The sequence below is a fragment of the Rhamphochromis longiceps genome, linkage group LG1, assembly GCF_057381845.1.
Source record: "Rhamphochromis longiceps isolate RC_006_pf linkage group LG1, R_longiceps_female_GT1.1, whole genome shotgun sequence".
NCBI classification, from domain to species: Eukaryota; Metazoa; Chordata; class Actinopteri; order Cichliformes; family Cichlidae; genus Rhamphochromis; species Rhamphochromis longiceps.
The window spans coordinates 42,830,561-42,846,849 of NC_140557.1; positions in this window are offsets into that span (position 1 = coordinate 42,830,561).

The window sequence follows — 16,289 nt, forward strand, 5'->3', positions numbered from 1 at the left end:
CCCTCTGGCCAACACCAGTAGGCAAGTAGGGTAAAGTGTCTTGCCCAAGGACACAACGACCAGGACAGAGAGCCCAGGGATCGAACTGGCGACCTTCCGGTTACAGATGCGATTCCCAACCCCCTGAGCCACGGTCGCCTTTTGCATTTGAGTAGTCAAAATCTCCAGCACCGCCTCCATCAGCTGCTGAAAATTCTCCATGGCCAACACTGTAATGTGAAGAAAAACTACTAGAAGCCTTGTAACACCTGTTTGGAAATTGTAAAACAAAATGTTGCCATTTAAAAATGGCCAAGAAAAATATCTGAACAAAAACATAAGCTGTTCTAACAGGAACCTTTCAGCTTGGTGCCAGGATGGGAGGGAAAAGGTAAATCAAGAATAGAATATACATGCTCAGTTTTTATTTGTTACTGTCAGTGAAAGCAAAGGAAAAGAAAATGAAGAGAAAGTGTCAAGACAATCAGCCACATGGGCAAAGACCAGTGCTGTTTTGATCTGGAAGAAACAAGTGAGTTTGTATGCGCATGCACCAGGATCAGTGCAAGATGGCACACTCCACAGACAACATGCCATTGTAGCCGAGGAATGTATGTGTGCAAATGTGTGTGGGTGTATGTGAACCAGGGTGAGGCACCCTGGGTGGCCTGGCCCGTTCAGCTGCCCATTTGGCACCATGGGTGTCTGAGCAGCAGCCTTTCAACCAGACAAACTCAACACCAATGAAAAACTTTTGACTTGTGTCACTAAAAGTATGTAGTCCTTAGCCAGTTGAGGTTTGCTGTGAGGTTAACATGCAAGTTAGGCTGCCCTCCTGGGCAGTAACAGCAGTAAGCCAATATGATATCATGTAAATACACTGCCATGTACAGAGATAAGTCCAAAAGAGAAAGGTTCTCCAAGTGAAAATGACTTGTTGATATCCAGGTCAACTCCTCAAAAAAAAAAAAGGAGGGGGATAGATAGATAGATAGAGAGAGAGAGGGGGGGGGGGGGAGAAAAAGAAGGACGTGCAAAATTACTGTTGGATGCATGAAATATGGCCATGGCCCAATTTTATTCTTACAATCATGCTTATATTAGTGAATCAGAATTATTATAAAACAAGGGTTTTATACAATCTGTACAGAATCTGCTTTTATAAGAAAACATAGTTACCATGAGGTGAAGTGAAGAAAGCAATGAGGATGTTGTATAAGAGAAGAATGCCCAACTGAAGAAAGAAGGAGGAAGTGAGGAAAAATCGATCTTTCCACAGAAGTAACACATGTTGTTTTTAAATAATAACAGTTTTTATTCATTTTTTAGAAAGGCTAGATGTGGCAGAGGTGTGGTCTTTGGCTCAGCTGCAGGCTCGAGGGGCAGTGCCAGGGAGGCTGGTACGCCAGCTGCAGCATGTGAAGTGTTCACGCTCTTCCTGCTTAAGTGACAGCAGTTCCAGGGGGAAGGTGTGTGGTGTGATGTGGAGACAGCTGAAAAGCTGTCTTTAACTCAAAAACAATAAAAGCTATTAACAAGCTCACTGAGTGCTGTGATCAGGCTAGAAACAGGCAAGCTCACAGTAAATATCATTTCTGTCATCTGACCATAGAACCACACAAAGGTTAGCTGTCAGGTCAGAGAAGGAAGGACTTGAGAATAGTTCAATAAATACTACGTATACTATGAGCACATAAATGCTAGTAAATTGAAAAGGGAAAGCAATCATTTGTGTCTGAATGCAAGGTTGTGCAGGGCAGGTTCCGTGGTTAGTTGATCACAGGCATCTAAGGCCCCAATTTCACAACACAAATGCACACAACCCAACAACTGTTGCTTCTGTCTTCGTTGGTCGTTCTTCTTTATTCCTATTGCTGTCCATCTTCTAGCCCCCCTCTTTTCCATTCTGTTTGCTTCAGATGACTGCTCTTGCCAGTTGTTTACTATTCTGCCATAATCAGAAAGGAAAATCTGTCTCTTAATCAAGCAAATCCTCCAATGTGTTAACAAGGCAGATGCTACCTGTCCCACATGTGCGGCTAAGCACGTCATGTACTGCAGCCTTTTACAGCTTTGTCTGGAAATGGCTTCATGTATCAGTGAAAAAGATTGCTATGACGTCTCTAAAGCTAAATAATGATCAGAGGAAAAGTGGCTGGTCTGCATCTTATTGCGTTTTCAGGCCAAAGTTGCCCCAATCAATGAGTGATGAGATTAAAGTGCTCTGTCAATGTGCTGTTAAGACAAATGGCTATGGTTGATTAGTAAGGCAAGTCCAGTCTATTTAATGTAAAACACAGTGTTTGCATTAGCCTTCATTTTACTTTATTGCAAAAACATTTATAATCACCATTTTTATTATAGCCTACTGCCTATTTTTGCAGTATAGTAATTTCTTGTGCTCACTTTGAAAACTCATAATTATATAAGTTTGCTATTCCTTTTCTGTAGGATTCAGAGGCTGCATATAACACAGTACAGACAGTATGGTCTCAGTGATATGCTCCTCACTGTTTACCAGTTACTGTAAATGCAAATGCTCCGATTTCTCCTTTTGCTGCCTCACAGTTCAAGCTTTTATTGTGCAATAGACGCAGGAAATGTAACTCATATAATGACAATGTACACACCTCCAGCCCCTAAACAACATAATTAATTCCTGTCATAACTGTGATGTGGAAATCAGAATGCTGGGTGGTTGGTTGGGATCATTTTTGATCGTTAGTCAGCTGAAACTGTTGGCTGTAGTGGAAACAGAAAAGGCTACATTGTTGAATTTAAGCATGAGCTGTGAGCGTGTGTGTAAGCGCCTTGAGGCAACTGTTGTTGTGATTTGGTGCTATATAAATAAAATTGAATTGAATTGAATTGACAAAATCCACATGTACTCAAATCTTTAAATTACTCTGCTAAGTATGTTATTTAATTACTTTCTAAAGCCAAGGAGAGCTAAGTTCATCATTAACAATCAGTAGTGTACTGTCCTCATAGACGTCATAACCAAGTTAAAAAATACTGCAAGAAAAAATTAAATGTCCACATTTTAATGTTACACAACGGCCCTATAAATTATTACTACACTAATACCACCTCATCATCATTATATTAATATTATCAGTATCCATCTGTATAACATGGAAGCACAGCTGTCCAGATTAAACAAGCTGACATCTCTGACCATGATGGCAGGCCCACATCTGTGACGTACGATCGAGGACTACACCGCCACAGATGAGATAGGTGATTCAGTGTAATTCCACGCTAATCTGATCAACATACTGTTGCTTTTAGCTCATGGATTAATTCAGAACAATAAAAAAACATGGGTAAACATTTTGGTCCAGAATATTGGACACATGTAAGAGAGAGTCTATTAAACAAATGTGCCTTATAAACTACACTGATTATACTTTGCATACTGTGTCTTATAAAGTGAAAACATGTCGTTGGTTTATTTTGATATTTGAGCGTCTGCAAAATTCATGGTTACAAAAACAATAAACATGGAATTTTGATTTGACCGGGTGAGATGCTGAACGACTAAAACACTGCGTTTAATGGTGACGACGTTTCTACCTGCTTATTTAATCATCAATAGCGCCTACAGAGACAGAAAGGAACACAAAGACAGGGACAGTGAAAGTAGAGTAAAGAAGTGTGGAAGACAGATGCATGGATGGATAGAAAGACGGCAGGTTGCTTTACCAGCATTCCAGAAGCAGACTGGCTTCATTGTTCTGTGTGTGTGGGAACCTCTGAACACTTCCTTTAAGAGCAATTAATAGGAAACCTAAGACACTGGATTACTGACCCTCCTCATGTTCACCTCAACCTGCCGTAGATCAAGCCATTCAGCCCTCTTACTCATCCTCTCTCTCTCTCATACACACAAACTCACACGAAATCAGACTTAGTCACACTGACGTTAGCAATGCAAATGATGAGTGGGGAAGAACTTTTACATTCACATGATGATGATGACGGTTGTTATCATCATTGTTGGTAAGCAGATCCTCAGTGAAAGGTAAACTGCTGATCTCTTCACCAGTTGCAGGAGGAGACCACACAGTGGAATGAGCGTGTTAAATCCTTTGGTTTCATTTATATAGCACCAAATCACAACAACAGTTTCCTCAAGGTGCTTCATATTTTAAGGTAAAGACCCTACAATAAATTGTTACAACATGAGGTCCATCTACACAAGAATCCTTGTGTGCAGCTGTGCTGTGTTTTGAAATCTGAAAGAAACACTTTTGTAAAGAATAAAAGAACTTTACACTCAGATGATGTAGATGTCTACAGAAGTTTATTATTAAAACATCAATGGGAAGGCTGGACATTGTAGAAGACTTGACACCACCAATAACACTCATGCTGTTATTTGGCATGAACTCTAGTGTGTACTTTGTGTTCATGGTTCTGTGGCTTTTTTCTGTCACCTAGTGCTTGCACATAGGAGACCTCTTAGGTGGTGACATCTTGTATCGTTACCTATCTGCTGCTCTAATTTTATACCCAAAGGCTTACTACTTTAAATTTCATTTATACAGTCCTTTTTTCTATGCCTAAGCACCTTATCTAACATTCTCACACACTGCGATGAATGCATACTTTGACATGCGTAATGGAGAAGCTAGGGATCAAACCACTGACATTATGATGAGGGACAGCCCCTATCTCTTGACTCTGGACTTCCCACCACATGTGGGACTAAATATATAGAAAATTAAAAAGTAAACTCTCTGTGTGTGTGTGTGTGTGTGTGTGTGTGTGTGTGCGTGTGTGTGTGTGTGTGTGTGTGTGTGTGTGTGTGTGTGTGTGTGTGTGAGAGAGAGAGAGAGAGAGAGAGAGAGAGGGGGGAGAGAAAGTCTGCTGGTAGCAGAACAGGTTTTTTTTTTTTAACCTATCAGCTTCTTTAGCGTTAATGAAGATGTGTTGAGCATCTGCTGCCATCTAGTGGTGGAGATGGCTCAGCATAGTTGTGTGAAAAGAAATTATATGTATAATGGTACCATATTGTATTTAATTTAATCTACTGCAGCAATCAAATTTGCTGCAAGAAACATGACCTCATGTGACTACTTACATTCTTGCAGGGTTGAAAGTGCCACTTTTGTGTTATACTAGGTGTAATTTTGTAACATAAATGACACAGATGGGACAGTAACATCGTCATTGTGACTTTCACAGCGATGAGACCGAGCAGTGCATTCAGAAATAAATCCAAAACTTTAACATACTCTCAGATTAATGGATGACTAAACTGCTCAAGCATGCATGTCATGTGTCACCATGTGGCAGGCAGATTGTGGACCCAAATGCAGAACTAAATTCAGCAACAGCTTTATTTCTCTCAGGAGTGAATACTAAATATATAGGGCTGGAGTACAAATTAAGGAAAACTCAGAATCCAAGGGGAAACATGGACCACCAGACAACACTCTGAGAAAACTAAGGAGAACCAGAACACTGAGGAATAACCATTAACCAGACACGGAGCAATGTGAGCCAAAACACTGAGACAGGACTACACCAGACACAGGAATGTAAGTGAGGCAAGAATATATAGGGGATACAAAATAAACTAAAACCCAGAACAGAACCAGGTGTGAACAAAACATTAGAAAATGAATTACAATGAAAAATAAAAGGCATGAAACTCAAAGTCCTGGGATCCTAAAAGTTCATGAACAGTAGATGCACTTAACGAATGAAAATTATTATGTTACTGATCAATACCTCCTTGATTTCAGTAGACTAACAGAGTCACCGGAGCACTTTCTGATAATCAGTAATTGACACAAAGAGTTGCTTTGAAAATAAACCAGCTGACAAACACTTGTAATTGTATTTTACTCTGGCCTCCTTTGCTTGAACATTTTAATCTTCTTTTCAAAGTGATTTAGGAAAAGTGAATCTACCACAATTTAGGATGATTTAAGCACAGATCCATTAGGCTTAGGAAGAGACAGTAGATACCAGCCACAATACCACAGGGAACTGTGCTGTCCCCTCTTCTCTTCACCCTGTACACCTCTGACTTCTGCTACAACTCTGAATTATGCCATATTCAGAAGTTTGCAGATGACACGGCCATCATGGGGTGTATCTGGGATGATCAGGAAGAGGAGTACAGAAGTCTGGTGAGGAACTTTGTCGCATGGAGTCACACAAACCACCTGCAACACCTCAAAGACTAAGGAACTGGTTGTGGACTTCGGGAGGTCCAGAGAAGGTCCACTGCCGGTTCAGATAGAGGGGAAGGAGGTGGAGGTGGTCAACAAGTACAAGTACCTCGGGCTGTGGGTGGACAACAAACTGGACTGGTCATGCAACACAGAGCACCTGTATAAAAAAGCCCAAAGCCGACTGTACTTCCTCAGGAGGCTGAGGTCTTTTAACATCTGCAGGAAGCTCCTGAGGATGTTTTACCAGTCGGTGGTTGCTGGAGTACTTTTCTATGCTGTGGTGTGCTGGGGGAGCAGCACAGCAAAGAGGGACTCATCCAGGCTGGAGAAACTGATCAGGAAGGCTAGCTCTGTGGTCGGCATGAAGCTAGACACTCTGGTGACAGTGGCAGAGAAAAGGACATTAAAGAAACTGATGGACATTATGAACAATGCTGGGCATCCTCTGCACACGGCCATAAACAATCAGAAGAGTCTGTTCAGTGACAGGTTGCTTCTCCCAAAGACAAGAACTAACAGACTTAAAAACTCCTTTGTCCCACACGCCATCAGACTGTTTAACTCCTCTCTGGAGGGGAGAGGGAGGGGAAACAGGAGGACAAAGGAGGGGGGAACAACTAAGCTGTAGTGCCTCTTCACCTCACTGTACAATACCTTGTGCAATACTTTTTGTAAATAGTCAACAGTGCAATAGACTCAATACTTGAAATGTGCAATTCACTTGTATTTTTATTTTTATTCCTATTTATTCTATTTATCCCCTTCGTATATTTTATTTATATTTGTCTCTGTATTTATATATGTGTGTGTGTGTGTGTATATATATATATATATATATATATATATATATATATATATATATATATATATATATATATAACAATTCTGTAACTGTAACTTCGGTCGTTGCTGTGCTTTTTGGAAGTCGAATTTCCCAGAGGAACCCACCCGAGGGATTAATAAAGTTCTATCTTATCTTATCTTATCTTATCTCACTAGTTTTAGTCTCTGCCGTCTGCATGTGCATGTGCTTGTGGGTTACACCTTGGGTAGAGAAAGGCTACGGGAGGAAACTCGGGCAGAAAATCCTGCAGCTGAATACTGCTAAAGAGCTTTGCCTCAGAACACGGCTTGTGGTTCTGGCCATATGCAGCAACCTACCACCTACTGTTATGTTGTCTGTCTCTCATATTGAGAGCAGCTCTTACCTTCGGTGTGCCCTGCACTTGTGTGGGCAGTTAGAGAGAGTTGCTGAGGCTCTACTACTTTAAAATTTAAATGACTAGTTTTCCTCTGTTTCCTATATTTACAGTGGTAAACAATAAAAACAGGAAGGTCATTTATGTTTATTTATGTTGTTAGATAAATAAGTAATTTGACTGGTTCTAGCAATTTTTGGGTATAGGGCCATACTTTACTTACAGTTGATGAAATCTTCTGTAATTCTATGTTCTTTTGGGATTTAACAAATCAAGGTTGTAGTACCGAATATATCAATACGGGATCCAGGAGCCCTATAAACAAAACTCACAACATATTTTTTCATCTCTATACAGATCTCTGTGGTAATGCACTCCAGCAGAAGATCAATGGCTGTTGTGATACTGTCCACTATCTTTTATGTCAACTTTTTATCCACATATATGGATGTGGACAAACTACTATAACATTATTTACTGGTGATTTACTTTAGAAAGTGACTCAACATGACAAAAGCTTTACTTCCTCAACAAATGTCATCTTTAGAATAGAAAAATAAATATTTAGTTTGCATAATTCAGTTTTATTTATATAGCATGAAATCACAACAATAGTTGCCTTAAGGTGCTTTATATTGTAAGGTAAAGACCATATAATCATACAAAGAAAACTCGAACGATCATATAACCCCCTATATGCAAGAGCTTTGGCAACAGTGGGAAGGAAAAACTCCCTTTAAACAGGAAGAAACCTCCAGCAGAACTAGGCTCAAGGGGGGGTGGGGCCATCTGCCGAGACCAGTTGGAGTGAGGGGAGGAAGAGAGAACAAAGATGTGCTGTGGGAGAGATCCAGAGATTAATAATAACTATTAGGATAATGCAGAGAGGTGTATAAGCACATAGTGAGTGAAAAAGGTGACAGAAGAAGAAACAGTCAATGCATCATCTGCATTTAATTATGAGTGATTATTAATCTCTGGCACTCTTCCACAGCATGTCTGTTGTGCTGCCTCTATCCCATAACCCCCAAAAGCTTGTGGCAGATAGCCGCCCCTCCTGAGGTGTCCTGAGGTGTCTTCCTGTAAAAATGGAGTTCTTCCTTCCCTTTGTCATCTAAGTCCTTTAGTCATAGGGGGTTGTCTGATTGTTGGGGTTTTCTCTGTATTATTGTAAACCACCAAGTCATTGGTTCAGGTATCTGGATGACACCTGGATGAAAATCAAATCATTATTCACTAATCACATTAACTCAGTGGTCAAACACATCAAGTTCACCAAGGGGGATATGAAAAATGACAAGCTTTGACTTTGAGATTTTCATCAGTAATAGTGGACATTTAAAAGTTGATGTATAAACCAATGCACACCGAGCAAATGCCATCCCTACAGATGGCCAGGGAAGAAGAACATCATATCCAAAAAACAGTGAAGGCACCTGAAGAATTTGCCAATACAAGAGAGAAGAAGGACAAGTGCTGCCTATACGAAAGCCTTTACTGATCCCATGTGTCAGGAGTATCAGAACAGTAGAGACAAATTCTCTCTAAACACCCCGTCTCTGTGGCTTTCAAACCCCATAATACACTGCGAAACAAATGGTCCACCCTAAGGATTGGGTCCCACCACACAGACAGAGTAATTCCATGTACGCTGTTAAATGCCAGCAGGGTGTCTGTGATTTAGACATCTAGGAAACCAAACAACCTCTGGCTAAGTGGATGACACAACACAAAAGAGCTAACTCGTTGGGCCAGGACTTCGCAGTCTAATTACACCTATAGGCTAGTGTCTACTCTTTCGATGATGAGGATGTACACATCCTGGGCAGGGGGGAATGGTGTGTTGAGGGGGGTGTCAAAGAGGCCATTTACATGAAAAAGGAAAGACCATCTCTGAGTTGAGGAGGTACATCTTTCACTGTCTTACAATTGTGAGGCTGTGATTGCAGCCATTCCCCAACTTTCTACAAATGGTACCCATGGCCACAGACCTCAAGGGCCATTGTTAATCAGTGGTGCTAGTTTCAGTCATTATGCAAATGCACTGTTTATAAGGTTGGGGAAACCTGCAGTCAGCTGAGACTGAAGAAGTCATTTGGATGAGTAATTAAAGTAAATCTCCCATTGAAAGCAATATGCCCAGATGAACAGAAACCCAACCCTGGGATAAAACACATACATGATCAAGATGGCGGCGCAGACACACGCAGCGGCTGCTCTCTGTACCGACAAAATGGCGTTCCCATCTTTGTTATGCTCTTTTTCCTGTTTTTCACAAGAACGCTCGTGCAGTCGTGAGCTCCTGCTCCAAATCAACAGAAGCAAATCCACAAACCTTTTACACATGGAAGCGCTACGAAATAAACTGAGGAACTGCGGACTGCTTTGGAGGCATGAGGCATTAGCCATTAGCGACCCCCGCTACTAGATTGCACCCACAGTTGAAATGTCTCAGGGGTAACAGGAAACAGAAGAGGGTAAGCTGCTAATCCACATAAACCCGCTATTCCCACCATCGTACTGTCCAATGTGCGCTCCCTGGACAACAAGCTGGATCATGTATGTTTACTTCGGTCCAATTTGAAGTCAATGAGGGAGTGTTGTGTCTTCGTCTTTGTAGAAACTTGGCTTAACAATAACATGACAGCGGCATTCAACTCGACCAGCTAGCATGTTTTTGAGCAGACAGAACTCACACCAAAGGCAAGGCAAGGCAAGGCAAGGCAAGTTTATTTGTATAGCACAATTCAACAACAAGGTGATTCAAAGTGCTTTACAGAGACATTAGAAACAAGAACAAATAAAAAGCATGATTTAAAATTGAATAAAACAAGCAAACAAACAAACTAACTAATTAACAAACAAACAAACAAACAAACAACAGTATATAAAATCAAAACAGATAAAATCAGAACAGTAGATAAAATCAGTAGTTAAATGTAAGCTTTGAAATTTAAGCTTAAAGTGTGGATTTGGTGCTTTATTCAAATGCAGCTGAGAACAGGTGAGTCTTCAACCTGGATTTAAATAAACTGAGTGTTTCAGCTGATCTGAGGCTTTCTGGGAGTTTGTTCCAGATATAAGGAGCATAAAAGCTGAATGCAGCTTCTCCGTGTCTGGTTCTGACTCTGGGAACTGATAAAAGACCGGATCCAGATGACCTGAGGGATCTGGATGGTTCATACTGGGTCAGGAGGTCACTGATGTATTTTGGTCCTAAACCATTCAGAGCTTTATAGACCAGCATCAGAACTTTAAAGTCTATCCTCTGACGGACAGGCAGCCAGTGTAAGGACCTCAGAGCTGGACTGATGTGGTCCACTTTTTTGGTCTTAGTGAGGACTCGAGCAGCAGAGTTCTGAATGAGCTGTAGATGTCTGACTGATTTTTTAGGTAGACCTGTAAAGATGCTGTTACAGTAATCAAGCCTACTAAAGATGAATGCATGGACTAGTTTTTCCAGGTCCTGTTGAGACATCAGATCTTTTATCCTTGAAATATTCTTGAGGTGATAGTAAGCTGACTTTGTTATTGTCTTAATGTGTTTTTCTAAGTTTAGGTCTGCATCCATCACTACACCCAAATTTCTCGCCTGGTTTGTGGTTTTTAGATGTATAGATTGAAGTTCTCTGGTGACCTGTAATCGTTTTTCTTTGGCGCCAAAGACTATTACCTCAGTTTTGTTTTGTTTAGCTGGAGAAAATTGTGGCACAACCAGTCATTGATTTCCTCAATGCATTTACCAAGAGCCTGTACAGGGCCTCGGTCTCCTGGTGACATTGTGATATATATTTGTGTGTCATCTGCATAGCTGTGATAGTTTATTTTGTTGTTGTTTATAATCTGTGCCAGTGGGAGCATGTAGATGTTAAACAGAAGGGGTCCCAAGATGGAACCTTGGGGAACTCCACATGTGATACTTGTCTGCTCAGATGTGAAGTTACCTGTTGATACAAAGTATTTCCTGTTTTCTAAGTATGTTTTGAACCAGTTTAGTACAGTTCCTGAAAGACCTGCCCAGTTCTCCAGTCGTTTGAGTAATATGTTGTGGTCAACTGTATCAAATGCTGCACTGAGATCCAGTAAAACTAGGACTGACATTTTTCCACTGTCTGTATTCAGACACATGTCATTAAACACTTTGGTCAGAGCGGTTTCAGTGCTGTGGTTCTGTCTAAAACCTGACTGGAAGGCATCGTAGCAATTATTCTGTTTTAAGAAGTAACTGAGCTGTTGAGAAACTGCTTTTTCAATGATCTTACTTAAAAACGGGAGATTTGAGATCGGCCTGTAGTTGTTCATTTGTGTCTTGTCAAGATTGTCCTTTTTCAGTATAGGTTTGATTACAGCAGTTTTTAGTGGTTCTGGAAACACACCTGATAATAAAGAAAAGTTGACGATCTGTAACAGGTCTGACTCTAAAGTCTTTGAGACCTTTTTGAAAAAACTTGTTGGCAGGACATCTAAACAGCAGGAGGAGGAGTTCAGTTGACCTAAGATGTCCTCCAGGTCTTTGCTGTTAATAGGTTGAAACTGTTTCATAGTGTTTAAACAGTTTTTCAGTGGACACAGTACATATCCTGGATCTGCTGTTGATGTACTAATTGCTTGTCTAATTTTTTGGATTTTTTCAGTGAAGAATTTGGCAAAGTCATTGCAGGCCATGGTCGAATGAAGTTCAGCTGCCACTGACACAGGAGGGTTTGTTAGCCTGTCAACTGTAGAAAATAAGACCCGAGCATTATGGCTGTTTTTAGTGATGATGTCAGAGAAGTAGGAGGTGGTAAGACTTGCGGAGTGGGACTGTGTTTACATGAGCAATGCCTGGTGTCATGACGCTGGCCATGCAAACACTGTTCACCTCTGCTAGAGTTAATGATCATCAAGTGCAGACCATTCTACCTACTGAGGGAATTTTCATCAATACTGTTTGTTGCTGTCTATATATTTATATTTATGTAATGCTTTTAACTCTTACTGAGAACTTCATACAGCTTTTATTCTATGTACTTTAAGCTTTTTTTGTATCTGTCACACACAGACACACACAGTCCATTGGTTAAGTATCTTGCCCAAGGACACTTCAATATGTGGACTAGAGGAACTAGGGATAAAATCACCTGCCTTTCCCTATCATCTTTTCCAAAACGATGAGGCCTTGCTGAATGGTTTTACGAAGCTATCAGTCTATCCTTCAGATCTCACCCCAAGTAAAAATTTTGGGGGAAACAAATAGTTATGAGGGGGACAGACGTTTTGTTGTTGTTTTTGTTGTTGTTTTTGTTGTTGTTTTCCTTCTGTAATTTCTTATAATTTGTGTATTTTGGTATATTTATTTAAAAAAAGAAATAATTAGTTGAATTACAATATCATCCATCTTCCTTCCACTTATCCTTATAAAATAATAGAATGCTGTTTATTGCCACTATACACATGTACAATGAGGTTCAGAGCAAGTGCAGACCTGTAAAAACAAAAAAAGGATTTAGGGTTAAGGTGCAGAGTTCTGTGGCGCTGTATACAAATATAAAAATAATTACATTGGATTATGTATTTACAGTGCAATAACCCAATTGCATGTAAATGTAACATTTCACAATAGTGATGGTAGTTTGCATAGTCTGTGTATTGAGGGAAGTCTTTGGATTGGGGGGCGAAACTGTGTTGTCAGTGAATGTGTGACTTCAGGGCGAATATGGCTTTTGGAACGAAACTGTTCTTGAGTCTGTCAGTCTTTGCACTGGTGCACCTGTAGTGCTCGGCGTGCGGGTGGAAGAGAGATGTGGGTCAGGTCCCACAGTCTGGGGCCTTGCATGTGTGTGGGTCCTTTATCCAGGCAGAGAGGAGGAGCCCAAGATTGACCAGTTTGGTGATGAGGATGTTCGGGATGATTGTATTGAAAGCTGAGCTGTAATCCACGAAGAGCATCGGGACATAGCTTTGTTCACGCAGTATGCAGACTAGTAGGGGTAGAGGTCTTGGGGGAGGTAGTCCTTGATGTGCTGAAGGACTAGTCTCTTGAAGCATTTCATGATTACCAGAGTGAGGGCCACAGGACGATAATCCTTCAGGCAAGTGATGGGATGATTGTGGCAGGGTCACAGGGGGACTGAAGCCTATACCAGCTACCATAGGGCAAATGCAAGTTGCCAGTGTGACACAGGGCTAACACAGAGAGCAAGCCAACTATTCACAATTACAAATGGGCAATTTAGAATCATCAATGGATCTAACCCCACTAACTGCATGTCTTTGGATATAATAAGAGGAAGCCGAGTAGCTTAAGCACTTAATTTATCACAAAAAAAACCACTATGTGACAAAGCAGTCAATTCCCATATCCATTGGCTAGGGGTTTTTTCTTGCTAAGCTTTTCACAGTAGAGACTTTTCTTCTGATGATGTTGTTGGCTGTATATCTGTTGTAAGAAGGCTGTGTAATCTAAGCTTGCTCAATGTCAGGAGCAAGAACAAGTGCAAATGAGTCACATGTCTGAAAGCAGCAGGAGGAGGAAAGCCAAGGATGGACACGGATGAAAATGCCACTGCTGGACTAACCTCACTTTATACTTTCAGTCCAGCTAACACTAAAACAATTTTTATAAATAGCTCACAGACACTTGGTGCCAAAATTGACTGATTTGTAGAGCTCAAGATATTGCTGTATGTATTTCTGTGCAAGTATGTTGTGTGTGTGTGTGTGTGTGTGTGTGTGTGTGTGTGTGTGTGTGTGTGTGTGTGTGTGTGTGTGTGTGTGTGTGTGTGTGTGTGTAGTATACCGATTTTTCCTATCTTGGTAGGGACCAAAATCTGAAATTTACTGTACTGGTGGGACCTCGTGGGGACCAAATTCCAGGTCCAGGTGGTTTTAGTGTGATTAGGTTATTAGGTTATGGTTAGGTTTAGGGTAAGGGTTAGGGTTAGGCATTCATTTTTGATGGTTAGGGTTAGTGGCTAGGGAAAGCATTATCCCAATCAGATCTCCCCACTAGGATAGCAACACCTGACATGTGTGTCTGTGTGCATGTGTGTGCTCATCCTTTGCCCCAGCCATACCCTGCCTTCCGCTGTGTTATCCCTTCTGACCTTCTTTAACCTGGAATCAAATCGGATCTGTGCAAAGACCACAGCGCCTGTCTGAAATGTCAGCTTCAGCTTGCCACAGACTTCACTGCCAGATGTTCACTAGGGCATCTGCCATATGGTGCTTGATTTATTTCTGTATCCTTCTCATCTCAGCTTTTCCCATGCATGTATCTCTCCTGTCTGTACATATACAATTTTGTACTTTTTTAAAAGGCAGGCTAAGGAATGGGCAATTGTCTCACAGTAATAACATCTATACATGGAGCCATTATCTTAAGATTTTCTGAATGTCTGTCATACCGTCATAGCTCTTCTGTCAGGGGTTAATAAACTCTTATCAGCTCAGTATATGTTCCTGTGACTGGCATTAGCAATCCACCTAATAACACAGCATGTGAGTAGTTTATTAGTGTCAATTAATAATACAATATATGATCACATTAATTTTGATGGTCAATAAAATGCTTTGTCTTATTAAATACAGCAGTTTTCTTATTATCTTAAAACTGGGGGGGGGGGGGGGGGGGGGTGATGGTAAGAGTGTCCTTGATTTTCAGAAGCATTAATCCTTCCCTATTTGCCATCCACTTTAGTAGGACAAATGTGCCTGTGTAAAGGCAAGTATATAATAATTCATAATGTGTGGTACAGGTGTGAAAATTGATGAAGTAAAAGAGGTGAAAATGAATCATCTTGAACATAGCTTTGGCTATTTTAGTCATTCATGCAGTACTTCTGTGTGCCCTGAAGCTCTGCTAACTCGTGGTTTATTTTATTGTCAAGTGAAATGAGGTGAGTATGTGTCCTCATGGTGTTCCTGTTTTTGCAGGACATGCCATGGCTTATGTAAGATTCAGGTTAGTCACATTCTCTTTGCCTGCATCAACATCCATGAGATGAGATTAGTTCTGAGAGCTGCATTGCAAATTGAGCTTTAGTGCAAAGCTCTGGGCAGCTGCCTGCTGAGGTCTTATTTATGCATATTGCTGTGACCTGTCATAAAGTCTATATTTCCCAATACCCTAGTTAGGATATCCACAAGGGTTTTTGCTGTTCAGAAATTTGTTAAATCACTCAAAGCATACCAAATCACTTTTATATAAAGTGGTTTGAATTTACTGACAGCATACGATAATGATCACTCTACTTTAGTACTTTTGGTATTTTGAGTATTTTTAAATAGCAGGTTGATGATGTAAACTCAACCTTGTTCATAGATCAAACTGTGAATATAATCCCAATTTATGTACACTGTGGCACATTGATATTTTTAGAACATATTCTCAAAAAAATATTCTGATGCTCTATTGGGAGTTATTCCCAGATGCCAATTTTTCCATCCCACTGGCATGACTTATTTGTCTCTTTTGTCTCTTTTGGACCTGTGACAGACTGCCAATCAGTGTACCCTCTTGCCCTACGGTAGCTGTGATAGGGTCAAATTCGTGCATGTAGATGTTGAGTGTTCCTCACACACATGCATATGTTAGTTACAGAGTTAAAGAGGGTTTTTTTGGTAGGATCAATATTTTTATATAATATATATTTCCCTTTGGAAGTATTACTATAAAACACTGCGACATTTTCATTGGTATGCGCATGATATCTACCTTTATCTGTTCATGAAACCAGATAACACACACCAATTAGTTAAACTGCAGGAATGTCTTAAAGACACAAAGACCTGGATGACCTCGGCTACTAAATTCCGATATCACATGTGCTATCTAACCAGATTCTTACTCTGGATGGCATTACCTTGGCCTCCAGGAACCTTGATACATTTTTAACCAGGACATGTCCTTCAATGCACATATTAAACAAATATGTAGGACTGT